Source organism: Lynx canadensis, chromosome C1, assembly GCF_007474595.2.
Source record: "Lynx canadensis isolate LIC74 chromosome C1, mLynCan4.pri.v2, whole genome shotgun sequence".
NCBI lineage: Eukaryota > Metazoa > Chordata > Mammalia > Carnivora > Felidae > Lynx > Lynx canadensis.
Genome location: NC_044310.1, coordinates 175,060,263 through 175,088,151, shown reverse-complemented (window position 1 = coordinate 175,088,151; position 27,889 = coordinate 175,060,263). Strand labels below are relative to the sequence as shown.

Below are 27,889 nucleotides of genomic sequence, written 5' to 3'. Positions count from 1 at the left end.
AAAACACAGTGAGACAGGAGGACAGAAAAATCCTTGGTATTCAAAATCAAAACCAAACTTAGAATTTTACCAACACAAAAATCTCACTTTTGCCATAGTTTCCTTATTTCTGTTAATGCCATAACATGCTCCACTTGCCTAACATAAAAGACCCTCCCTTGAATCTCCCAGCACTCATACCACTGCCTTTTATTTTATATACTACTCTCGCCCTAGATAAAATTTCCATTGCTTCTTGTTTGAATCCTTGGAACGTTTAGAAACATTGATTCTTCGTGGGTAACCTTGCTCAGACTTGATATCTTTGGGAAAACCTTACCAGTTGATAACCTAGTACCTGCATCTCAACATAGTTAGCTACCAGCTAGTCTGTTTAAAAATGTAATTCAGGGGATCCTAAGTGATACAGTTGGTTGAATGTCTGACTCAATTTCGGCTCAGATCATGATCCCAGGGTCTTGAGATGAAGCCCCATGTCAGGCTCTGTGCTGAGTGTAGAGCCTCCTTAAGAGTCTCTCCCTCTCTCTCTGCCCATCTTCCCCCACTCTTGCTCTCACTCTCTCTTAAAATAAAAATTAATTAATTAATTAATTAATTAAAATGTGATTCGACTGTTACACTATCGTGGTGTATTATATTCATTTGCTGGTCATGCGTGTCTCATCCCCTACAGGATTAGCTCCTCAGGAATGAAGATTATGTCTTCATCTTTTTTTCTACAGTTCTTCAAGTTCCTCAAGTGCCTGGCAAATAGCAAGTGTTTAACAAATGCTGATGAAAATGAAAGGAAAAGTCTACTAATCATTCTCCCTTCCTTTGGGTTTGCTCTCCCTTCATTAGTCAGACATACATATCCTTTCTAGATTAAGCTTCTTAAAGGACTACATGGACCATCTCATTCCCCTGCAATTGTTCCCTCATCATATAATGATGACATATAAATTCCTAAGTATAGAAATCAAAATACAGAACATATTTCCCATCACTCTGCTATATCTACCTTATCTTTCCTATTTCCTGAATATCCCCCATTCTTTCTCAGCTGCGTATCTTGGCTCCAACTTGGCCCTCCATTTAAATGTTCTCCCACCAAAGTTCTACCTACTCTAAAAAGCACAATTCAACTGGTCCCTCATTTGTGAAGTGTTCTTGGCACTTAGCACATCCTACTTGTACCTAAGGAACTGAAATATGCTTCTTATCTTGCCACATTTTATTAAAAATAAAAGAGGCAAGAAATATTCTATACCTTCCTGTCCTGAATGGCTACCATCACCACCGCCATCAATAATAATAAAATATTCACAGTGCTTAGTACAATAATAAATTTTCAATAAATAACTAATTGAATAAAATATATTTGTTATAATTTCTAAAGATTGTATTTTTAGACAGTGTAGAAAAATTATACATATATAACATTCAATTTTCTTTTGGGATTAGTTATCTAAAGGATATATTGGCTGAGTATATGTGAGTAGAGGATACTACTGCTTAAAAGAAAAACTTAGAATATTGACTTAATTTTGAATTTTTTCTTCAACACAAGCTAAGTTTAGTTAGGGAATTTCTTAGAATGAAAATATTTTAAGTCACGGATCAACAAACATTTTCAAAAATTGCTATTGAAAACTGTAACTCATTACTACCTTCTGGAGGTAAGTTCAGAAATAATAAAAAGCCTTTAAAATATTATAGCTTTTGGATACCTGGGTGGCTCAGTCGGCTAAGCATCCCACACTTGATTTCGGTTCAGGTCATGATCTCACAGTTCATGAGCTCAAGCCCTGCATTGGGCCCTGCACTGACAAGCACAGAGCCTGCTTGAGATCCTCTGTCTCCCTCTCTCTCTGCCCCTCCCCTACTCTCTCTCTCTCTCAAAATAAATAAACTTTAAAAAATATATTTAAAAATATATATATTAGAGTCACTGAGCTAGTGATGCTAATTTTCGTAACTCTAATAATGCAAAATGAGTGATAAACATATCAATCTATCTATAAAGATACCATCTGATAATAAACACAATCTAAAAAATACTTTAAAATCATTTGTTTTTATTAACAGATACAAAAAATGTGGAACATTCATATTTTCATAACAAAATAGGTTTGTTATAAAATTAATAAAGAAATTCAACAAAGAATATATACATTATCCCCACTTTGTTTAAAGGGAAAAACCGACACAAAGAATTAAATGATCTAGAACAAAATGATAACAGGAGTTACTTTTATAAAAACAGGCTCATTTGTGTTTTTACTTTTATTTTGCTTAGGTATTTTACCACTTTCTGTAATAAAACTATCTTTTTCAATTTAGGCACAAAATAAAAACACTTTTTACAGTTTCAAATCTTTTTTTGACATGGTGTTAAGTATATAAACAATCACTTATTCTTACCTGAGTACGCTCGGATATAGTTGAAAGAATATGCAGCTGTTTGACTTTGAATAGTTTCAATCATATAGTTGCCATGTGAGTTCTTCAGTCACTTTCTCTCCTATGTATATCAGATGGAATCACATATGACTAAAAATAAAATTAAAATTGGACTTAGTAGATTTAATCAATAATTATATTTATATGTGTTTTAATTTAGATGTTATAATACATATTCTAAAATTCTAGGTATGTTTCTTGTGGAAGTTCAAGAAAGTTACCTAAAAACAAAAACAAAAACAAAAACAAAAACAAAAACAAATGGGGGTTGCCTGGGTGGCTCAGTCAGTTAGGCAACCAATTCTTGATTTTGGCTAAGGTCTTGATCTCATGATTTGTGAGTTCAAGCCCCACATCGGGCTCCCAGCTGACTGTGTGGAGCCTGCTTGGGATTCTCTCTTTCCCTCTCTCTCTGCCCTTCCCCCGTTCATGTGTGTGTGCGCGTGAGCGCACGCGCTCTCTCTCTCTCTCTCTCTCTCTCTCTAACTCTCTCTTTCAAAATAAATAAACTTAAAAAAAATAACTGGGGCGCCTGGGTGGCGCAGTCGGTTAAGCGTCCGACTTCAGCCAGGTCACGATCTCGCGGTCCGTGAGTTCGAGCCCCGCGTCAGGCTCTGGGCTGATGGCTCAGAGCCTGGAGCCTGTTTCCCATTCTGTGTCTCCCTCTCTCTCTGCCCCTCCCCCGTTCATGCTCTGTTTCTCTCTGTCCCAAAAATAAATAAACGTTGAAAAAAAAATTAAAAAAAAAAAATAACAATGGTAAAGTGGACATTTTTTTTAAAAGGTAGAGTAACAGATTGCTAGATAAGATCAAATGCCCAAATTGCTAGATAATAGGTTAAGTGTTTTAACTCATGAATATGTTACTATCAAAGCACAGTGATGGTAGGTTGACAATATACCCTTCCTCCCTCAGGCTGCACAGCTAGCCCCAGCTATGGCCTTCACTTATCAGCTAATTAGATTAACCAAGACCACACTCTGTCCCTGATTAAGAAATTGAAACAGAATTTTAGAAAGCACTGATCTATTTTAACTTTCATTCTGCTTCAACTGCCATGGAGAAGATTTTAGGTAACTTATCCTATTCATTCTCATACTCAACTAGAACAGACAGCAGCTGATTTAAATTTTTACATTTTTATTCCAACAGATGAAAGGAAAAGTCTCTCCAGATGCAACAGAAATTATGTCTTCCCTTAATTTGGTCAACAAATATACCTCCGATATAAATTCAAATACTAGCAAAAATATTCACAATATAGTATCTCTTCTTGCTAAAGCAACTGTTTTTTGTTTTGTTTTAGCAAAAATACAAAAACGTATCTCACTCTTTTGTACTGCTTCCCCCCGTAACTTTGATACAGACCATGTAAAGCCAAATCTGTATTTTTGACTTTTTCAAATTATAGACTAAAGACACACCTCAAACACTTTATTTCTGCCTCTCTGTATCTAAGCCATGTGAATATTCTCAACACTATCTTTTTTCCTCTTAACTACAATTTTATTTAGAATTCTATTTGTTGACTCCATTCCTTTTCATTTTCTAATATAACTTTAGAAACAAAGAAAGGATCTTAATTTAGGTAGCCCTGGAGGCAAACTCTGAGGTAATAATTCAAGTAAATAAGTTTGTTTGGGAGATGCTAAAGGAATGGGATTACAGACAGATCCTCAACAACACCTACCACAAAAGACAACAATTGTGCAATTTGAATTAAAATATGAGCATGGTATATTTTAAGGCCATATACACATATTCCATAGTATTAGTGGAAAAAAAGTATCTATCCAATGATGCTATTATTTATTAAACCATATGGTATTCTCAAAGCATTTACTGAATCTTAGGGTATATGCAGGATACAATTCATTTACTCTTTCCTCAAAATGTAAAAGATCCATTATCGACCTCCAGCTTTAGAATTCACACATGACACAACTAAAAGTTAACCATGAAACTATGTCATGATTTCCAAAGCGACTGACTAGATCATTTTTCTTTTTTGTCTTGGGAAGGAAGAAAAGGGGACACAAAATTAGTTCTTTTGGAGTATAATCATAATTTATTTATTTTGAGCAAATATTGGCCTTATGAAAATAAGTAAGAAAGAAGTCACCCAAGATAACATAAGTAACCAGATGGCTCAAAAAAATCTCATTCCAAAATATTATACAAAGTAAACATTTTCCTTAAAACGGTTAATTCAATTTAACAGCCCCACAGCTTGTATTTCTTTCTAAGATTGACTGAAATCTAGTCTTACTGCGGAAATGTTTTCAGCCTAGAATATTTTATGCAATGTGACAGAATGCAAAAGAGCACTAAAATATCCACATCAAAAAACAAGAATGAACTTGTGTCTACTTTTATCTGTCTTCTTGCAAGAAAATGACATATATTCTGAAGTGGATCTATTGTTCTATGTCTGATGTGATTAAACTTGTGCAGATAAAGAGCATTTAAAAATATCCTTGCAAAAAATGAGATGTACTTATGAGTTGTTCTTTTGAACATATTTTTATTTTAAAATACAAAATCTTGTTTCTAATTTGAATGATTCTTAAAATTTTAGTATGAACATAATACACTCAATTTTATATTGTTTTGCTACCATTTATTGCATAGTGTCATGAAATATGAGGATGTATATGAAATTAAGTGAAGCAAACCATTTCTTCACCAGAACCTTCATTTTTCCCAACAGTATTAATTTAGGAAACTAACATTGTTAACAATGCAATATGACTAGATGCTGCAATTTGTTAATACAACATGGTATCTTTAAATATTCCCTACACAATAAAACAAGTCAGTCTAACACATATTTCTACTTGTCATCAAATGAAATAGAAACCAGCATTATCATGCTCTTAAAACTGTTTCAAAATCATTTTGCTACTTATTTTTCTTTTTACAGCTAGCCCCAAGAATTTAGCAATATCTCAAAATAATTTGGAAAATGTTGCAAAAAAAAAAAAAAGAGTTTTCCTGGATATTCATCTTTATCTTCTTTGGGCATCTAAATTCAAAATATACAAAATGAGTCCTTGGCCTCTGACTTCCTTTTTTCTTTGTCCTGTGATTTTTAATTAAGTAAATACTACAACTTTTATTTTAATTGTTCAAGCCAGAAATCTGGCATTTTTAATCACTCTTATTTTCTTTACCCATCATCAGGAAGCTAAATCAGAATAATTTCAATTCTACTTAATATGAAAGACTCCATTTTGTTTCTTCCCCCAGTGCACATCCGCACCAACCCACCAGCAGTCAACCATGATCAGTCTAACAAGTAATCTGGCAACATCACCCTCTGGAGAAAGTCCAAAGGACTTAGCATGCCTTAGCATCTTAGTCCGAATGTCTTAGAATCTTTTCTTAATGATGTCTCCACAACTGTTTTCACTCTAATGCCCCAGGCAAAGGGTACAAACATGGTGACTTGGGATTACTGTCATAGTGGCTTGAGGCAATCATTTCTTGTTTATACCAGTCTTTTCACTGAGGCAGTGGCATATATATATATATATATATATATATATATAATCATAACCATACCCCTGTGCTCCAAAGAATGTAAAGCTGAACAATTAGTTCATTAAACAAATATTCATTGAGCACCTACTGAATACCCAATTCTCTCAATCACTAGGGAGAAGAAAATAAGTCCACATCCTCCTTTGCATTTGTCAATTGATAAGGACTATGTTAATGGCAAGGTCAAGTGCTAAAGAAACATAGAGAATGTTTGGGAAAGTCCTCCTAAAAAAAGATGGAATCTGTGAACCTTCAGTTTAGAAGCTGTCCAGTGAAGAAGGTGGAAAAGCCACAGTTGGCAGGGGGAACATCATAAGCAAAGGCACAGGAATAAGAAAGAACATGCCACCTTCAAGGATAGGCAAGTGGTTAGGTATATATGACTTGAAAATAGAATGCTTATAGACTTGTTTTATAAGAAATTTTAGCAGTAAAGTAAGGCCATATCAGGAAGACTTTTGAATGGCATGTTGTAAAACTTGGATTTTACCCTAAAGATGATAGTAGAACTATGATAAAACAGGGAAGTGGTGCAAGAAGATATGTATTTTAGGAAGATCATATGACAAAATCTGGCTCTCAGGAGACCATGAAAGAGAAAAAGGTGAGACAAATAAATTCCTTCTTAGAAATCTATGTATACTGACGCGTCTGGGTGGCTCAGTCAGTTAAATGTCTGACTTCAGCTCAGTTCATGATCTCGGGGTTTGTGAGTTTGAGCCCCACATCAGGCTCTCTACTGTCAGCAACGAGCCCACTTTGGATCCTCAGTCCCCCTCTCTCTCTTTCCATCCCACCCCCCTTTCCCCTGCTCGAGCTCTCTCTCCTTCTCTTAAAAATAAATAAACATTTTTTTAAAAATTTAAGAAAAAAAATCTATATATATTTGTTAAATGGTAATGCAAAACAGAAACAGACTCCAGGCAATCATATTTGTAAGATGTAAAACTGGAATGGTGCTTGAGGTTTAATTTATGTAGAAACAGTAAGACCAAGATAACTCTGATCCTGGACTTTCCTATTCTCAGGGATGTCAGTCTGGACCACGAATTCACATCACCTGTTATTGTTGCTTGTGCATTTTAAGTTCCCCTATCCTCAGCTCTCATTATGGAACGAAAAAAGTGACAGAAGATGACACATGACAAACTATTTCAGAATTAATAACAATTTCAAATTTGCCAATTTAAAAGCAAATTCAACCTAGTTCTTTCCTCTGCATTTGACATAAAACTTTTAGAGGTGCTTTGAAGCTGTCATCAGCAGGACATTTTCCTAATTAGAAGAAGTAGGAGAACAATTATCAAGTCATTCACCCTTTCTGGTGAAATGAGTGGAACACCCACATCAAGTTTCTATGAAACTTTTGGTTATTATATTTTTCAGTCTAAATAAGTTAAGGTAGAGCCTTTGCTCCTTTTTAACATTAACTCTTCACAAACTCTGACCTCTCAAATATTAAGAACCTTTTATGGAAAAAACACAGCCCAAGAAGCAAGATGGATCCAAAACAGTGACAACGGGTCACAGGTTAAAAATTCATGACTTGGGGTGCCTGGGTGACTCAGCTGGGTTAAGTGTCCAACTCTTGATTTTGGCTCAGGTCATGATCCCACCAGGGTTTTGGGATGGAGCCCCATGTTGAACTTTGTACTGAGCTTGGAGCCTGCTTAAGATTCTCTCTCTCTCCCTCTCTCTCCCTCTCTCTCTGCCTCCTCCCCAGCTGGTACTCTCACCCTCTCTCTAAAATTAAAAAAAATAGGGGCGCCTGGGTGGCGCAGTCGGTTAAGCGTCCGACTTCAGCCAGGTCACGATCTCGCGGTCCGTGAGTTCGAGCCCCGCGTCGGGCTCTGGGCTGATGGCTCAGAGCCTGGAGCCTGTTTCCGATTCTGTGTCTCCCTCTCTCTCTGCCCCTCCCCCGTTCAAGCTCTGTCTCTCTCTGTCCCAAAAATAAATAAAATGTTGAAAAAAAAAATTAAAATTAAAAAAAATAATAAATAAAAAATCATGACTTGAGTTAATGAATGATGTATGACAGATGGAGTGAAATTCATATCAGGAGAGAAAGTTTTTTTTTTTTTTAATGCAATGGGAATTCCAAGAATAAAATAAACTTGACTTGGGAAAGGGATAGAAATCTGAGCAATGTTTGAATGAATGAGGAAAAAAGAAGAGCAAGGAAGCCGGACCAAAAACAAGAGAGAAAGTTACTCTCTCTCAATCAGTAATCAAAAGTTCTGGGATTTACTCGGTTTGGGCCAATTAGTGACATGTACATCCCTAACCAATTACAGGGGATGTAGAATCACTGATTAGCTTAGGCCAACCAGAGTGCATTCCTGAAGATACACATATGGTCAATTCTCCTAAATCACATGACTACTCCACATGATGAAGGTGAGTTACACCAAGGAAACCTGGTCTAATACAAACACAGTGGTGGGGAAATTAATGAATAAACACGAACTATACTTCACATGAACTTAGAAAGAAATAAATGAGATATTGCATGCACAGCAGTAATCATTTGTCTGGCACATAAAAATAGGACTTAGTAATTCACAATAATTATTATTACTTTTGCTGAACTGTTTAGAAATTCTGTTCTTTGATATTACAAATAAAACTGCGATACATACCTTTGTACATAAATATGTGTATTCATCTCAAATTATTGCTTCATTATGACTTCCTAAAAGTGAAATTATTAGTTCAAAAAGTATTTGACTTTTCAGGCATTTTCATACATATCACCAAGTTGTTTTCTAGAAAGATGTACCAACATAGACTTCCACCAATAGATGATATTGCTAATTTCAACCATCTTTGCCAGCAATGATTTTTTCTTTCTGTTTTGACAATTTGATTATCAAAAATTTCTTTTTCTAAAATGTATAGTTCTTTAACTATAAGTGAAGTACAACTTTTATGTGTTTAACTTATTAAATATTTATTCTATAATTTGTATCTTCTTTTTTGTGTGCTTTTTTTATTTTTATATTTTGATGAGGTTTTTTGAGATTTTTATAACAATATATGTCTCAGGACCTCACAACTTTTTATTCCCTTAAAGGGAAAAGTTGGTTTTCAGCTTCACTTAATGTCAGCTACATATTTTACCTAGTAAATGGCTAGCTCCTTACATTAATACCTTAGCTATGAACTGATACAAAAGCATTAAAGCAGGTAATCATTATCAAAGGAATCAAAGAATTTTATTTAATTAATTGTTATATTTGTCTAATACATTTTACAGATTTAATTCATTTCAAATTTTTAATTATCTTATTTAGTTCTAATACTAGGATTATTTCTAAAACACTGCAAATATGAATTTCAGCACCAAGTTCTCTAAGAATGAAATTTTTTCCAAATATTCTCCATATTTTATTTATTTACTTTTAATTTTTAAAGTTTTCTTATTTTGACAGAGAGAAAGAGAGATCACAAGTGGGGTAGAGGCAGAGAGAAGGAGAGACAGGATCCCAAACAGGCTCGGTGCCATCAGCATAGAGCCTGATGTGGGGCTCGAACTCACAAACCGCAAGATCATGACCGGAGCTGAGAACAAGTCAGACACTTAGCTGTGCCACCCAGACTCCCCTGTTCTCCATATTTTAAGCTCCTTCCTTCTGTCCTTCTTTCTTCCCTCCTTTCTTCCATCTTACTTTCTCTGCACTCTTCTTCCTTCCTTCTTTTATCTCAGAAAACAAAATTATGAGTCACTATTCTTTCCTGTGGCATTTTAATATATTAAAACATATCCAAGTAACTGAAGAAAATATTTATAAAACACCTATGCTAAAAGCAATTCTTAATTTTTGAAGAACCTTTTATTACTAAAAAAAAAGCTGTAAAACTATGTAAGTATATTTCAGTGTTGGTGAAAATAGAGCACCTATTCAATAAAAGCTCTTATTAAGCATTTTTGTAAGTAGCCACACAATAGAGGCTGTTCAAATGAAGGAAACCAAGAAACTGTGGTTGATTTCCTTAATGAAAAATTGGGGCAGAAAACATTCATTAACTTGGATTACATAAAAAGTCATTAGTTTAATTTTTCCAGTCCCGTGGAGTTTAATTTTTTCATGTTAATATCTATGAAGTATGTCTTGTATTTAAAGGCAAATTTCGGTGAGCTGTAATTCAGTGTTCCAATTTCCCACAGTTTAGGTGGGGGGGGGTGGGGAGGAGAGTTTCATTCATCCTGTCTCTACTCTAAATTAATTGCAGTATCACCATAATTGGATGTAATTAACTTAAATTATACAAACACTATTCAATAAAATCTGGAAAACCTTCTGTTTCAATATAATTCAGCATTTAAAAAGTATATACATGTATTTACTGTTAACTAAACAATTACTATTTTACAGATGAGGAAATTGTCTTTGATATCCTATCATCACAAGTCTTTCATATGTTGATTGTGTTTCAAGGCCTTTCTTCAGCAATCAAACATTTCAGTATCAAGATTTTGCAGTGATCTACAATGAATTTTGCTCTACGATGAAATATTAGTGTGCCATTTTAAACTGCTGTTCATTTGCTCATAACAGTATTTTCACATAACAGTATACATTTCATTCTTCATTTAATTTAGTATATACATACATTGTGGTTTCCTGCCACCACCTCCCCTTGAAAAACAAAACAAAACAAAACAAAACAAAACAAAACAAAACAAAACAAAACAAAACACATTCTCCTAATGGCACCCTGGGTTTTCTCTGCAGACCTACACTTCTCTTTTTTCCTGGTAGTTATGTTTGACTGAGGGTGACTAGAGCTAGTTCCAAGCCTGGCCACTGAGAGTTCCATGCCCCTAGTCATAATTGTGAGTCTAATTATTCAGGAATGGAAATGTGCACTATGTTAAAACAAGGAAAATTAAGTCAGCACCTGTTTCTAAAACCATTTAGAAAGAAGTAATCCCTTTCCACTTGAGTTACTTAATTTGAGGATTGAAAGCCTGATTGCTATTTTGTCCTCGGCTTTTATACCTTAAAATGAATGCAACTCAGTGGAAAACAACTATGAGAGAGAAATAAATATCTGAGTGCCTAGACTCAGCCTTGCCTGAAGCATCACTCTACAACTTTAAATTATAACAGGTATATATTTTGTTTTCACTGAATTACTATTGGTTTTCTCTCAAGTTCAACCAAATGATCACTCTCGAATATATGCTATTTACTAATGTATAATATACATTTTATTGAATTTTTATGTGACTTTCTCTAAATTAAGCTCACGGTATGAAATAATAATAGGTCAGATAACTGAAATCTACACTGGAAAAAAATAAAATTTTCTACAAAATTGTTATTCAGCTACTCTTTTGGTATTTTGAAGACATCTACTATTGTCAGAGGCTGAAAAAACATGTAGATTGAGATGATTTTTAAGAATTAGGAGGGCAGAAATCATATACTTTAAAATGTGTTTTCTTAAAAAATGAAATCCTATAGGGGCGCCTGGGTGGCGCAGTCGGTTAAGCGTCCGACTTCAGCCAGGTCACGATCTCGCGGTCCGTGAGTTCGAGCCCCGCGTCGGGCTCTGTGCTGACTGCTCAGAGCCTGGAGCCTGTTTCCGATTCTGTGTCTCCCTCTCTCTCTGCCCCTCCCCCGTTCATGCTCTGTCTCTCTCTGTCCCAAAAATAAATAAACGTTAAAAAAAAAAAAATTAAACTATTAAAAAAAAAAAATGAAATCCTATAGCCTTTCATTAAATTTTGACTGGAGCATCATATTAATCACATCTTAACTTCTACTGAAGACAGCATAAATGTGATTGATTTATACAACTGGTAAACAAACAGATTCAGGATACATATGAACAACTTTATAAGTCTGATATGCAATAGGTGATGTAGAGCATTTATTAATTTAAAACATTACACAGGATAAATAATATTTCTTCATTCCTGATGAATCAATGCTACATTTTACATGAAAGCAAATAAAGACCTTATTAGCAGCTGACCAGAATTATTCTTGCCTGATTCTACTCTAATAAAGCACTTTCTTATTTCTTTGGAGCTTCTCACAAAGACAACAACTAAGTAAATCTCTTGTGCCTTACTAACTGGTCATAGAAGTTTCTAGGGCAATTATTTATGGACACCTGGACCTTTAACATAAGCTTTTCACTATCTGATGAGTATCTGATACTACTATGTAATATCTGAATGGCCTATTAAAAATAAAGATGAGCTATCAGTATTTACAAAGTTGGAAAAATAAACCCAACTTTATTTTATAAGAGACTTAATAAGGTTATATCAGATTCCTGGGTTTAAATTTCACAATTTATGTTTCCAGGTGCCCGGGTGGCTCAGTTGGTTAAGCATCCAACTTCGGCTCAGGTCATGATTTTGTGGTTCACAGGTTTGAGTGCCACATCGGGCTCTGTGCTGACAGCTCAGAGCCTGGAGTCTGCTTCTGATTCTGTGTCTCCCTCTCTCCACCCCTTCCCCACCTCGTGCTGGCTCGCTCTCTCTCAAATATAAAAAACATTTAAAAAAATTTTGCAATTTATGTTTGAAGATTCAATGCACATATCATAAGGCACCAAGAAATTCTCCCCAAATATATGTCAGCTATAAAGTTTAGTTTACTAAAGCTCATTTTTCTTCACTGTTCCTTTGTTAAAAAAAAAAAAAAAAACAACCACTCTCCTTTTTTCTTAAATATGTTCAAACGTAATATGCCATATGAATAAGCATCATTCCTCAAAGGTACCGGATCTTCCCTAGAATTTTCTTCTCCATTCTCCTCTCCCCTACTCTTTTAGACTTCAGCCCCATCTAAAGAGAATTCAATAATCATTGAAGAAAGAGGTCATAGATTATAAATATATATTTGAATCATCCTTTCCCCAACCTTACAGGATACAGTTTATGCTATAAAATGAATATATAAAGTACTTAAAATGAACAAGCATTATATTTACCCAACCTATGAACGTCTACCTCTTCACCCTCCTGTCTTACACATTTTCCTCATCAGTAGGGAGTTATTTCTATCTTGAGAAAACATCAAAGAGATCTCTAATTTTTCATGTATTCTTCAATTACTCTGTGATAAATGAAGAGTTTCCGATCTGTGAGCAAAGAAGATTGCAATCACTTCCTTTGAGCCTAATCTCCCAAAGTTCCAGAACCCAATGATATGGTTTAGCATACAGACAACAAGCCTTTTCTTTCTTCACAGATTTATCAGAATAATAAAAAGTGTAGAAATGCCATCATAATTAGGTCAAGTCTAATTTCTTTTGACAAATATTTTATATGTAAGTCAGGTCAAAGTAACCTACAGAGTACTTGAAACATGATGCTAATAATACATAGGCTTCCTCTCTCCTGGGGGTATTTTCAAAGGAGTTACCTAGAAAAGCACTTTCAAAAGTTTAAAGTACTATACAAATATGAGATCATGTTACTAGCCAAAAAAGATGCATTCCAGGAGAAGTTATAACTTGTGCTAAAAAAAAAAAAAAGGTAAATGTTACAACCAAATTCCCCTTTTCCAACAAGTGATGTCAGAGTCCACACTTGCAAATAAAGTTTCTGCAAAGTTGTTTCATAAGAACTCAACACTGAGCCCAGGTGCCTGGGTGGCTCAGTGGGTTAAGCATCTGACTTTGGATCTCACAGTTCGTGAGTCGGAACCACTTGTAGGGCTCTGTGCAGGGCTCTGTACTGACAGCTCAGAGCTTGAAGCCTGCTTCAGATTCTGTGTCTCCCTCTCTCTCTGCCCCTCCCCACTCACTCTCTGTCTCTCAAAAATGAATAAATGTTAACAAAATTTTTTTTGAAAGAATTCAACACTGAGCCATAGAAGAAAGAAGATCATGTAATACGAAGTAGATCTAATTTCCAAGCTCTGAGTAGTTAAAAGAAGTAAATGATCAAAAAAACAGGTTTCAAAATGCTCTGAATCTATTAAGTGGAAAGTACTAATGTTAGCCATAGCAGGTCTCTCCTCTGGAAAACTCACGACTAGGTAACACTAGGCAAACTAGAGTTTACCTCTTTGCTATGCATGAAAACAGTTAAAATAGAAACATTAGAATCAGTACAGTACATTTTCAGACAATGGAGACTTTATTCCATAGAGTTACTGAAGATCATATTACCAAGAGCACATCTTCTCTGTTGTGATATAACAATTTTCAGCAAAAAAAAAGAAAAAAAGGAAAAAAAAAGTGAAATGAAAAGAACAAAAACACCTTCCAACCTCGATGAGGCAAAGGGAAACAATGACCTAGCTACCTGTGTGATAGACTTAACTCTCTCTCTAAAATATAACTGAAAACTACTTTGCTAGTTTATAATAAACAGATTGTGGTATTGTGAATATGCTCCTTCCTCTTCTCTGTCCAGCTTTATTCATCCAATGAACATTACCGAATGCCCGCTCAGTGCTGCACACTGGGGACGCAGAAGAAGTAACGAAGCTTCTAATCTAGCAGAGGAATCAGGCATGTGTACGAACTATACCTTGCTGTTATCAATGCTAAAATAGATGTCATCCTATTATTAAGCACTTGCATCTTAACTTAATGTCTAAATAATAATAATAATAATGTCTAAGTAATCTAGTCAAACTAGTTCAGTGCTGATGACGATAAATCTGTAACTTTCTCTGAACTTTGCAAAATGTGTCCACTATTATAATGGCATCTTATTTTCAAAACAACCCCATCCCATACTAGGGCCCTTCTTTTACCAAAAAGAAAATCAATATTGAGAGAGGAATTAGAAGCATCAGAGACAAGACCACAACGCAGGAATTCTGACTCTTTATATTTCCTTTTCACCCCTAGAGGATAACCCTCTAGTTTGCATGCCAACATCATCCCGTGTACTATTTTCACCTTTTTTTTTTTCCAAACTGTGTCTATTGATAACACTGTTTAAGAAAAACTCTCACCCATTATGGCTAAAGCAAGCTCATGTGAGAAAACTATTCTAAGCAATGGATTTCTCACTGCCAAATGAAATAATGAAGTTTATTTTTTTCTATTAGTACCTGCCAAGAAAACCTACTCCAGAAGAAAACAGACACAGTGTGAAGTCTGAAAAATATATCAGATGCTTGTACACCAATGAAAATTGCTGCCTAATCAAGGAAACTGTCCTATTCAACCTACTTACATCTTGCCAGCTGAATTATAAGCACAGCAATCACAGGCCTACTGTATATCTGAATTAGACAAAAATTCATCACTTTCTTTGTGCCTGGTACATAGTAAATGCTCAATAGATACTCGGGAAGGAGTTGGTGGAAAAAAGGCAAAGGAGGGCTGGAAGAGAGAAAAATCTTAATAGGTCATCAAGCTCTACCTTGGCTAAAATCAAACAAACGAGCAAAAACAACGATAATAAAACAGACATACATACACTCACAGTTAAATAGAAGCAGCACCTACTTTTAAAAGCACATAAATTTAAAGACAACATGTCTGACATTTTAGAATCTCTAATTCTGCTTTTTTACCAGTGTTACCTGTGTAGTCTTTTGAGTACCTACTCAGGAGGATTTTGCAGAGAATTAACATACTCGAGACAACAAGGATACTCTGGGATGCAATCTTTATCACTTTTTAAAACTGAAAGAGCCTTACAAACTTATAGATGTCACCTTTATCAAAGTAAGTTTAACTCCTTGTTTATGTAGTTTCAAATCCCACCTATAGTTTAAAATAACCCAAAAAGTAGTAAACAAAAATTAAATTGAGAGGAAAATTTGTGGGGGAAAAAATGAGGGAAGTGACAAATAAAATATACAATGAGATCCAAGGAAACCAAGTGAGGAACAATTATTTCTCATTCATCCATTGTTTATCAAGGCAAAAATACACAGAAGTCAACTATGAGCAGCGGGGGGTGTCCTCCAATTGCTACACTCCTTGTGCCAAAGTAATTTCTCACTACACTCAAACTAACCATCTATTGCTCTCCAAATGCCTGCCATGCCTGCCATGTCCCTGCTGGAGGGAAAATCTACCTCAAGGCACTCAGCATAACCCTTTCCCTTTGAGGAGACTAGACTCAGCACCTGAGCTAAGACTAGATCATCTAAGGCTAAAGTGGGGACCTCGTGCCAAAGCTCCACCTAAACAAAGCAACAGTGGATTACCCTGACCAAGAACATGCTCCACATTCTGAATGCTAACGTGGAAGACAATCAGACTATTTGTAACTGGAGCGGAAAACAAGACACCTAGGGAGAAGATGCTTTATAGAAGATGCTTTATAGATGATAACTGCAGTAGCAGTCATGAAGAATAATGATGATGGGTGACCAGAAACTGAGTCAGAAGAAGGTAAAGAAATAGTATGTAGAAAGAGAGAATGTTGGTAGCAGCAGATAAGCAAAGACATTAGGGAGCTACATCTTCCCAATGGCAGAGAATCAACTCTGTCAAGTAGGGGGCAAGAAGGAATGGATCAGAGCTGCCCTGTTTATTTCCTATTTCTGAATAGCAGTCCATTTTCCCTGCGTTCCCTGGGCCCCTGGGTTCAGACATGTAGACAGGATTCCTGTCTTCTTCATTACTCAACCTTACTGAGGTAACCCGAGTGAGTCTTTTTCCTTGCCTCAAAAGAATCTAACATCATCTCTTCTGTCTGGTCTCAATATCCACCTAGGGCACCAGTTTTAAAACCACAAATGAACAAAACATCATATACAACATTGCAAAAATAATATTTTTAGTTTATCAAATTAGTACACTCTGAAAAATCATACTAATCCAATGGAAAAAGAAAAAAAAAAGGTCACACAAATTTGTTAGGGATCTCAAGTCACTGAAAAAAGCATACTCTCTAAACAAGAAAATATGGTCTTCATTTGTAGACATCTCCAAAAAAGAAAATATGGTCTTCATTTGTCGACATCTGTTTTCCTACAGCTAATTCAAAAACAAAAACAAACAAACAAACAAACCTGTGCTATGATGTTTCTCTTTCTTCACAAGAACAATAAAGCAAACATAATTTATCTACAGCTTCTTTATTTTCTTTGTTGTGCTTAAAACACTTTGTGTGTTTTTTTTAACCCAAGGCTAAATTAAAAAATGTATTCATAGACTCTATCAATAGAGCAGAAAAAATACATTCTTTTCAATTCTATGGATCCCTCAACACAAAGAAAGTCCAGCCATTTTTCCTAGATTATTCTCAGTTATATATTAGATTTTCTTTTCCTGGATTATAAAATATTAGGTACAGAATTTTTATCATACTTACAAAATCATACCCTATAGCTGGAAGAAAAAGGGAAAGGGAGCGTTGAAAGAGAAAAGAGGGAAGGATATGCTGTAGAAAGGAGTAAGGGAAAGGATAGGGAAGGGAGGGGAGGGGAAGGGAAGGGAAGGGAAGGGAAGGGAAGGGAAGGGAAGGGAAGGGAAGGAACACTGAGAAGGAGAAAGGAGGCAGAGGACTCATAGTTACAAGCGCACCCATGGAGCATCACCACATCCTTATTCTCAGGCTTCACATACCCACCCATCCTACAGCCAGGGCACCTAGGCTTTTCCATTTTTCATTCAGTGATCTCTATCACTCTTCTTGCTGGCTGAAATGACCCAGAACTGTTAACCTCCTCCCTCCTCAAGCCACCTATTCTGATAGAAGGATGCAGATGCTTACGTTCCTAATTGTGGAACTCTCCTGTGGGCTTTAGCCATTACTATATTGGTGCCTGTTTCTGAGTTCCCACGATAATATCTCACTTTTGTTATACTTTCCCTCCAGAACAAAAACTTGACCAATAAATCCCACTCACTGGCATGGGCAGACCAGGACTACAAAAGAACACCTGTGAAAGCCCCAGGTGTCTACATATTAAATGCCATCTGCCTCTCCATGCTATGCCATACCCATGAGCTAAAGCTTCCTGTTGCTTCATCCTGAATCCTGGAGCTAATATATTTCCTCAGAAGCGCCTAGGGGTAGTCTAAGGTAACCTTGGACACTAGGCTTCTGTCTACCCAGTGGAACTCAACTATCTGACCTACAGCTGAGGCAACTTCCCTGCACCTGCCCTCTCCTCTATCCATCCTAGCCAATCCACACAGACTTGGACAAATGCTAAGAGAATAACTGGCAATACTGTTCCAGTAACTAATATCCATTCATGTAACCAATATATAACAAATGTCAGGGATATGTCTAGACAGTAGTGATACCACAGTGAACAAGATTCTCTACCTTCAAGGATTTTGTACTCTATTTAGCTGGGTATACAAATGAAAATTTATCATGACATAAAAAGGTAAAACCATTGTCCATTTGCTACTACAACAAATAAAAATATGTGATCTCTCTTTTCTACTTCCTGGAGATAGGACATTCAGATCAGTTGGGCTTCTTTGGAACACAAATGCCAATGCTGAGGGCATAGTACAATGAGCCTGGTACTCTGAACGTGCTGCTTGGAATGTAAAATCTTTATTGTCCACTGTGAATTCTCTCCACAGACATTTCTGTCCCAGTAAGTAACCTGGGTAATCCTGGGGATCAGGAAGTGGTCTCAGTGTGACCATGGCCCCCTCCATGTAACAGAAACTTGAACCCTCACTCGGAAGATCAACAAAGGCTTTCCCTGGGATTTGCAAGCACTGAATTGTCAAAGAGCTTCCTATTAGTTGAACACTGTGAGCAGGCTGATTGGATAGGAAGCAAGCATTTACTTATTTAACTTTAGTAAATGATTATCCTCAGCAACAACAGAGAGAGCTCAGCTGGTTCTAAATGGGACAGATGATACAGTAGTGACAGCATATACTACCACTAAGCCCACTGCATGTAAATTGAAGATTCTGATATACCTTTGGAAAAATTGCAATATTAGATTTGATATGTCATTGGACACAATCTCTAAAATTCAATATAACATAAACACGTGAGGTAGGACTGGCAAGACCATTGCCACTGGTCAGCACCCAAAAGTGTCACAAAGTAGACATGTCTAAATAAGTCCTTATCTTCATGACTGCCAAAGCCTCTCCACTTCCAAATTTCTGACCTAGGAAAATGCTAACGACTTTTCAAGTTACATCACATTTCTTTCCTCTACTCAACTCTCTATCCCCTGTCAACACATCTCGTGCATTTTCCTTTTAAAAGAGCTCTAGAACCTATTCTATCTTCTCTAATCTACTGCCAGACACGAATTACCCTTGCCCTGGGCAAGCAGACTAACTCTCTTTACTTACACGGTCTCTGGGGCGCCTGGGTGGCGCAGTCGGTTAAGCGTCCGACTTCAGCCAGGTCACGATCTCGCGGTCCGGGAGTTCGAGCCCCGCATCAGGCTCTGGGCTGATGGCTCGGAGCCTGGAGCCTGTTTCCAATTCTGTGTCTCCCTCTCTCTCTGCCCTTCCCCCGTTCATGCTCTGTCTCTCTCTGTCCCAAAAATAAATAAACGTTGAAAAAAAAAAAATTACTTACACGGTCTCTCCCAGTCCTTGTTCTACCCTCTGGCAGCAGTAGCTCAGAAATGCTAATCTTGATTCTGCCACCCGCCTATTAGCCATCCTTCAGTGCTTCCTTCCTTGGAATTTTCAGGATATACTCCTCCATAATTCAGTCCCTGCCAACATCCTAAACTCAACTCTAGGTCAACCATCCCTTGATGTATATCCCCTGCTTTGATAATTCTTGTCCACCGGACTCCATTCCCCAAGTGACCACAAAGTTATTGCACAGCGCCTACAAATCCACACGGAGTATCTTTTACAGACTAGAAATGTCACACATGGAGACATACTATAATTGGTATAAAAGGTATAATTGGTATACCAAAGGTATTGGGTACACCAGTACTAGGGGTAGTCTAAGGTAACCTTGGACACTAGGCTTCTGTCTACCCAGTGGAACTCAACTATCTGACCTACAGCTGAGGCAACTTCCCTTCCCGTAGTATTGGTATATCAAAGGTATAAAACGAACACTTGAACACACCAAAGGCAATTAAATGATGTAATTCTGAATTCTTACAAACTGACAAAAGCAATGTTTTCTAGAAGAAAACAACGATTTTAATGAAACTAATACAAAAGATATGGAGAATTAGGAAGCGGATATTTTTCAAAATGTAGTATTTCCAAAGCTCCTGGGAAATTAAGAGTGAGAAGGGCTTTCCAATAGTTTAGACAGCTATATTGTCACCTGTCTTTACAGTCCATGTTTTTAAAATCATTATTAGACAGAACCCACCTCCCATTAAGCCTGGGTTTCCTTTTCTGTATTCTATTCACTTTAACTGGTTAGAAGTAACTGGTAATAGTTCTCCACATGCTTCAAGTTTTATATATTTGATGGGAAAAGCTGCTTTGCAAAGAATATTCTACTCTCTTGGCCAGTATTACCTATCAGACTTCTAAATCAGAAAATAGAGGAAGAAATAAAGAGAAGAAATCCATGCTCTTTAATGCTCAGGGGCTTATGAAAGAAATACAACCATTTAATATCTTGGCACATGGCTGGGAGAACTGCAGCTACTCTTTTTGTGAAAAGCCTGAAGTTATCTATGAATTAAATTTAAGACTTTAGAAGAACAAGCAACAAACGATTAACAGGTTTATTTGTAAGTCCTGCGGGCACTAATAAGGGAATAAACTTCACATCTGTTCAGTGTCAAAAAGAATTGTAAGTCTTCCTCTGTTGTGTTTTGTTTATAAACATGGGCAGGTGAGTAAAGCAACATCAATAATAACACTTGCAAAAATAAAAGTCAGCTACTTATGTGGAACAGTGTTTCTCAAAATGAATTCTGAGAAACACTAGTTCTAGGAAATATGAAGTTTCTCTCTCTCTCTCTCTCTCTCTCTCTCTCTCACACACACACACACACACACACACACACATACACACACACACACACACACAAAAAGGTTCTATAGTCAAATAAGTCAAATACGTTTGGAAAACAGTTGGATAAATAGATTTAAACAATGGTTTTACTGTGGTATTTCTCATGTTTTTAATTTATTATTATGTACGTGGAAGCTCCCAAAGTATATCATAACATGATTCCTTATTTCATTCATCAAGAAAGCACTTTCTCATGGAATATCTGCAGAGTTTTATTCCTAATCCTCTCAGAAAAATAAGGAGATAGAGATGGTTTCATAATTACCAATTTTATTTCCAGAAAATGAGTCAATTATTACAACTAAATTCTTGACTGAAATGCAGAAGGATCTGACATACAAGTAGTTATGAGCTTATAAATGTAGGTTCATAAAGAAGCCATGAAGTAATTTTTGTTTTTTAAAGTTGAATTGACTCACACACTCTCTCTCTATATATATGTGTATACACACACACACACACACACACACACACATATATATCTTTATTCATAAAAAACATTTTGTCATTAAGAAGGAAACAGAATTAAATTTGGAAAGGTAGGCAATCATGATGGAAACTAGGTATTGTTCAAGGTCCCTTGGAATTTAGAAAAAATTTTATTGAACATAAATGACATGTACATCTTCCTAAAAGAAATGTGCCTCGGGGCACCTGGGTGGCTCAGTGGGTTAGGCGTCTGACTTCGGCTCAGGTCATGATCTCACGGTTCGTGAGTTTGAGCCCTGCATCAGGCTCTGTGCTGACAGCTTAACCTGGAGCCTGCTTCGGATTCTGTGTCTCCCTCTCTCTGCCCCTGCCCCACTCACTCTCTCTCTCTCTCTCTCTCTCATCTAATCTATCTTCCCCTCCCTCCTTCCTTCTACATTCCATCCACGTAAGTCTTCCTGCTCTGCCTCAAACAAGCCATACCGATGGTCACTCCTACCTTAGGGTCTTTACTTGAGCCGTTTTCCTACACCTGCACATAGTTCATGCGCCTTTCCATCATTCGACCTTCTGTTCAAATGTCACCACATCTAAGAGGTGTTCATTCCTTGACTACTGTTCTATAATAATTCCACATGTTGCCATCCCCTCTCCTCTTATCCTGCTTTATTTTCCTTTCTAGTGTTTATCAGTACTTTAAAATTTCATCATTTGTTATTGTTTTCTTCACTAAAGTAAGAAATGAGGTCTTACCTTCCTTCCTACTAAAAAACATGGTTTTCAAATCTAGTTGTATATTAGAAACACACTAAGAGTTTTTAAAATGTACAAATACATTTGCTATTCATTTCTAATTTAAATTGCCTGGGACTAGGCATAGGCACCAGTGTTTCTTAAAAATAACTCGACAGAAAGATGCCGGGGACAGAATAGGTGAATGGATGAGTGAATGATTTACATAGATGTACACACCTACTTCCTATCAAATGCATTTACAAAGCAGAACATATATGGAGTACTGCATATAGTATTTAGTACTACTTTATATCTAATTGTCACAATATCTGTAAATGTCATCTGCTTAATATTTCACAGTGCAGTGGCATTTTAGGGTGCTTTAAATTGCTAATGTTGAGGAGGAAATAATTAAGTTTTCAGGTTTATGCCACCATAGAAGAGGAGCTATATTTTATGATTATGTTGCATGATAACAGCCTCCAGTTGTATGGTAGGTAAACTACTCATGATATATTAAATCCAAAACTGTTATTTCAGCTACTTACCTTTCAATTTTTATAACTGAATAATAAAGTGAAATATCAACTTCCACAATAAAATTTCTAGAAGGTAGTTTGTGTTTGATTACCTTGCACTAAAGTATGTCATGCCTTCCTATCCTTCCAAAAACAACAGCCAAATGTTTCTACTTAATCTCTTCCTCTAGCATCCCATCAGAGCACTGTCAAGGGTACTGGGACCAAACACTGTGCACACTGTGACCTAACCAAAAACCAAAAGGCTCACCACTGACTTAGTCAATATTAATAATTAAATCAATCTTCCTCTCAAGAAATCAGAACAAAGCTTCACAGGTAGAAGCAGCTCTTCTGCCAAAGGGCTTTCCACTCCTTGAGACATATAAGATTTGGTGCCAGAAAGTGATAAAAACCTTGGAATGCTTCAAGTAGTTCTTCAGCTAGTAGTGGAGATTGTCTCTGCTTGAAAATCAGTGTTAAAGGCAGGCATGAAGTTGTCTATGATGCTCAATTGGGACTCTTTAAAAGCTATACTAAGTAGATATAGACCTTTTAGGTTGTGATTGAAGATCTTTCTGCTTGAAAATTATTAGCAGTTCAGAGTATTTGGGCCAGAATACATCCATTTTAGTCATGAGTCACACTGTTTATAAGATATAACCAGAGGACCTGAGAATGAACTGGGTAAAATCATCAAAGTGCACCAGTGAGGCACTAACCATAGGATGTCGGTCAAAGAGAATTGGAGATCAAGAGGCAGCAGAGTGTACTGCCCTTGGGGAAATAACATTCCCAGCACCAAGGTGTTCACATTCTCATTACATAATGTCAACAAGTCTTGATAATCACGACGTTTTTAAAGTAACTATGGTCATAAAATATGGAACAATCACAAAATAAACAATGAAAGCCTCTATGGTTAGCTAGCTTCCCACTTTTTTCCTAATCTATTTGTTACTTATTTTTTCCTCTCTGGGATAATAACTCTGATATATCACCTTGTACAGTTCCTGAAGTTTACCATTGTATAAGCAACATCTCAAACTGAATTCACTTTTCTAAGTCTCATGGTATTGCTAAGGTCATATGGAAAACCAAAATTGTTTCTTTTGAAAATTGTAAGGAGAAAGAACAGTTGACCATTTTAGGTCTGTCACCTTCTTCTCTTCAGGAAAGTTAAAGTTAGTGGTAAATGGGCATCATTTTTCAATTCATCCTGCTCTTATATTGATAATGATTAAGCAACCACTTTTACTAAAAAAGAAATACAATGACACACTTCTTCCATGAGATGAATTTGATCACAACCCATTTAAAGGCTTTGACTTTGCAGGCTGTACAAGCATGAAGCAAACATGACAAACGAAAATGCATGATTATGCATTATCACCTACCAGAAGAAAAAAAAGATTCCAAACATTTGGTTTAGTTTTATAGATACTGTGAGTTAGCAGATAATAGCTTATTGCAGTGTTCTTATTCTCATTTTAAGGATGGTTAAACACAATCATACAATTCATTTCTCCTTCATAGCATGTATCACTCGACAGCCTAACTAATTAGTAGGACTACATCTGTTTTGGTCACCGCTGTATCTCCAACATTTGGTACAGCGCCTGACATAAAACTGTAACTCAATACTATCTGTTAAAGGAATAAATTAATGTAAAAAACTAGATAAGGAAGTGAGAGTAGGATAGTAGCATATCAGTTTATAGATACTTTGAAATACGTATCTGACGATTTTGTGTATTTCTTTGTCATCCAAATCCAATTTAAAATACCAAATTTATCTCTGAAGAAAATTGTAATTGATAAAGCTTCCAAAACTTCTATATAACTGTCTTATAGTTATCTTGGCATTTTAAAAAATATCAAAAGGAATTTTTGGTTTTCTTCTCAAAATAAAAAGAATCTAAAAGCTAAAAGAATACAGTTGACTCCATTACCCACTATATAATGAAGATCCTGAACTGTTACATATTTTTTAATGTGTCAATTACTTGACGTTTTCCGATGAGAAATGGCTGGCTAGGGGCGCCTGGTTGGCTCGGTCGGTTAAGCGTCTGACTTGACTTTGGCTCAGGTCATGATCTCATGGTTTGTAAGCTTGAGCCCTGCATTGGGCTCCATGCTGACGGTGTGGAGCCTGCTTGAGATTCTATTTCCCTCTCTCTCTGCCCCTCCCCTGCTTGTTCTCTACCTCTCTCTCTCAAGAATAAACATATAAAAAAAAAAAGAAATGGATAGCCAATGTTTGTGCTTTTAATTAAACTAATCAGTATCACAGAGGATGGTCTCAAACATAATTAGTATTTGAAATAAGCTTATTTTTCTTTAATTTTTCATATGAAACACTGTGCAAGAATTAGTCTTGCACAAATTTCATAATGTACAAATTCTATTCTGGCATCATTAAAATTTGTCTGTCTCCTAAAAACTAGTCTTTTATTTTTACCACAATTTTTAAGGAAATAAGAAAATACTGGAAAAACAACCATGGAACACATATACACATTATTTTTAATTATTTGCAATTTTATAGCTTTTCTCACCTATATTTTTAGTATCCTATGATTATTGTTGAAGATAAATATATTGTTTCTGCCCTTTTTTCAATCACCTCAAAAAATACTAATATTCATTAACCCTAAATTTAGTTTTCAGTGGAAAATGAGTAGGAAATCAGACAAATTTGGGGATAGTTTAGTTTTCAGCTTCATGATTTTGGTGTCCAAGTGGTTCACATACTATACAGATTCACTCCTAGAAGTCCCCAGGTTGCCTACAATTATACACAATATTAGAGGTGTATATGTATCTTTGATGATATTCTCAAAAGGGCCTGTGTCCCCAGTATGCTGAGAATTGCCACTTAGCATTTATTTATCACTTCTTCAGTGCACAAGCTGATGTGAATTTGCGAGTGGCCTAAATATACATACATGCACACACACACACCTTTTTTATTTTCCTTACTCTCTATGAAGTTATTGCTTAAACACAGTAAAGTGTATCCAGATGAATTTTCTTCCCCAATGCTTGTTCTATCCAAAGTTTATTTAACATGTCTTGGTTTCAGTCCCCAGAGCTGCAGGCTGAGTTTCTCATGGAATCATCTGTGAACCATAAGCCCAGTAGTTTGACTTTTTGGCATTAAAGATTTATAAGCACACATACACACAGCTAGCAACATCAGTTAGCTAACAATCAGTTACCTAACATCAGTTAGCTAACAATCCTGAGAGAACTAAGCCGAAAACAAAGCATAGGGCATCTTTCAGAGAATCAAGTTTGACTGGGTATTTTGACAAAGGAAGGGAGGAAAGAAGAAAGGAGGGAGGGAAGAAGGGGAAAGGAAGAAAAAGAGGAAAGGAAACATTTTTTACCCATATAAATAAAAATATAAAAATAACACTTATTTTTAATACAAGTCTGTCATTTTCTCAGGTTTACAGAGTAGAAGTTTCACTAGCACAGTTTTAAACTGTGTTCTATTTGTATTCTTTTTTTTTTTTAATGAAGTCGTTGCTTTTTAAATTTTTGTTCATCAGCCTTTTACATCAGTTTTTTGTTTGGTCTTTTGGGGTAGGAGGTGGTAGGAAGGGCTGCCTGTCAAGGCAACTTTATTACAGACATAATTTCCTTATTTGATAACTTCCTGAGTCATGTGCTGTTCGTTCCTGTGTATCCTTTTTTTTTTTTTTTTTTTTTTTCAACGTTTATTTATTTTTGGGACAGAGAGAGACAGAGCATGAACGGGGAAGGGTCAGAGAGAGAGGGAGACACAGAATCGGAAACAGGCTCCAGGCTCTGAGCCATCAGCCCAGAGCCCGACGCGGGGCTCGAACTCACGGACCGCGAGATCATGACCTGGCTGAAGTCGGACGCTTAACCGACTGCGCCACCCAGGCGCCCCCCTGTGTATCCTTTTTAACTTCCACAGATCTGTGCTTGAATGAACCATCAGAGTAAGATTTCTTATGGCTAAAATAACATATCTTTTTTCTTTTTTTAAGTTTTTTATTGTAGCAAAATATATACAACATAAAATTTACCATCTCAACCATTTTTTAAGTCCACAGTTTGGTAGTAAGTGCACCCACACACACTATTGTGCAACCAATCTCCTAAACTCTTTTCATCTTGCAAAACTGAAACTCTATACTCTAGTGGACATCAACTCTCCATTGTAAACCCCCTACAACTTTGCAGGGCTTCACAAAAATACCGTATTTTCAATAGATGGGAAAGTACGACCTCACTGAGAATATGAACTTTCTAAAATACATTTTGTATTTCTTCAAAGTACTCATTACATACAGATCTTTCCTCAAACATGTGTAGGTCATTGATAATATCTCTTCATAATTAGAACAAAAACATTACATGGTTTCTGGGCATCAGTGGCACCTGTACATTGGGAGCTATTTCCAATAATGAGGATGATTTCACACAACCTGCTCACATTTTTCAAAACCTAGTTCTCATTAATAACATGACAGAACAGAAGAGTGCCAGACACTGTTTTGTGTGCTTTACAAATGTATTATTTATTTTATTTCTGAAAGCATTACCACCATTTCACAGATGGAAAATTAAAGTGAACTATCAGCCTACTTTGAAGGGTTCATTGTATCAGCATAAAAGTTGAAAGAATCACCTTAGTATGGGAAAATATTTGAAGATAAAAGGCTAATAAACATTCTGGTTTCCACTTTTATATTGGCAAGAAGGATTCTTCTGAGGGTCCAATGTGATAACGATTTCAGCATGTGCACTTGTGATCTCTGCATTGTAGAATGAGATGCTCATAGATTATAAAGATCTAAGCTGAAGATGACCTCAGTTCCACTGTTTCCTAAATGAACAACTTTGGACAAGCCACATAAATATATCCCATCTGTAGAATGAGGAGCTCCTCATGTGCTCTGCTTCACAGGGTCTGTGGGAGCATGTGTACGTGTGTGTGCGTGAGAGGGGGAGAGAGAGAGAGAGAGAGAGGGAGAGTGAACATGACACAATATGCAGATAGGGACTTTGTTACCCACAGTGTGTTCCAGAAATGTGACTATCATAACTATTAGCTGTAAATGGCAGTGTTTCACAGTGTAGCACTATACAGTTATAGTGTCTGGTTTAAATGCCAGTTGAGTGGCCTTGCAAGTTAACTAATCTCTGTCTCTTTCTCTCTCTCTCTCTCAACCTCTCTCTCTCTCTCTTTTTCATTTGTAAAGTTAAAACAGCAACTTTAACCTGTTAAACCTGGCCTGTTGTTTGGATAAATGAGTTAGTACAAGTAAAGCACCTAGAAAACTATCTGGTGTATAGTGA

General features: G+C 36.3%; 1 protein-coding gene across 6 annotated transcripts in view; it reads right to left on the bottom strand.

Annotated features, from left to right (window-relative positions):
* Window positions 1-27,889, bottom strand: part of GULP1 (GULP PTB domain containing engulfment adaptor 1) — a 269,094-nt gene that overhangs the window by 174,660 nt on the left and 66,545 nt on the right. For all 6 annotated transcript variants that reach the window (XM_032594449.1, XM_030326436.1, XM_032594452.1 and 3 more), the window contains one exon: window positions 2,404-2,532. The gene's annotated coding sequence lies outside the window, so the exon portion shown is untranslated. The remainder of the gene's footprint in view (window positions 1-2,403; window positions 2,533-27,889) is intronic.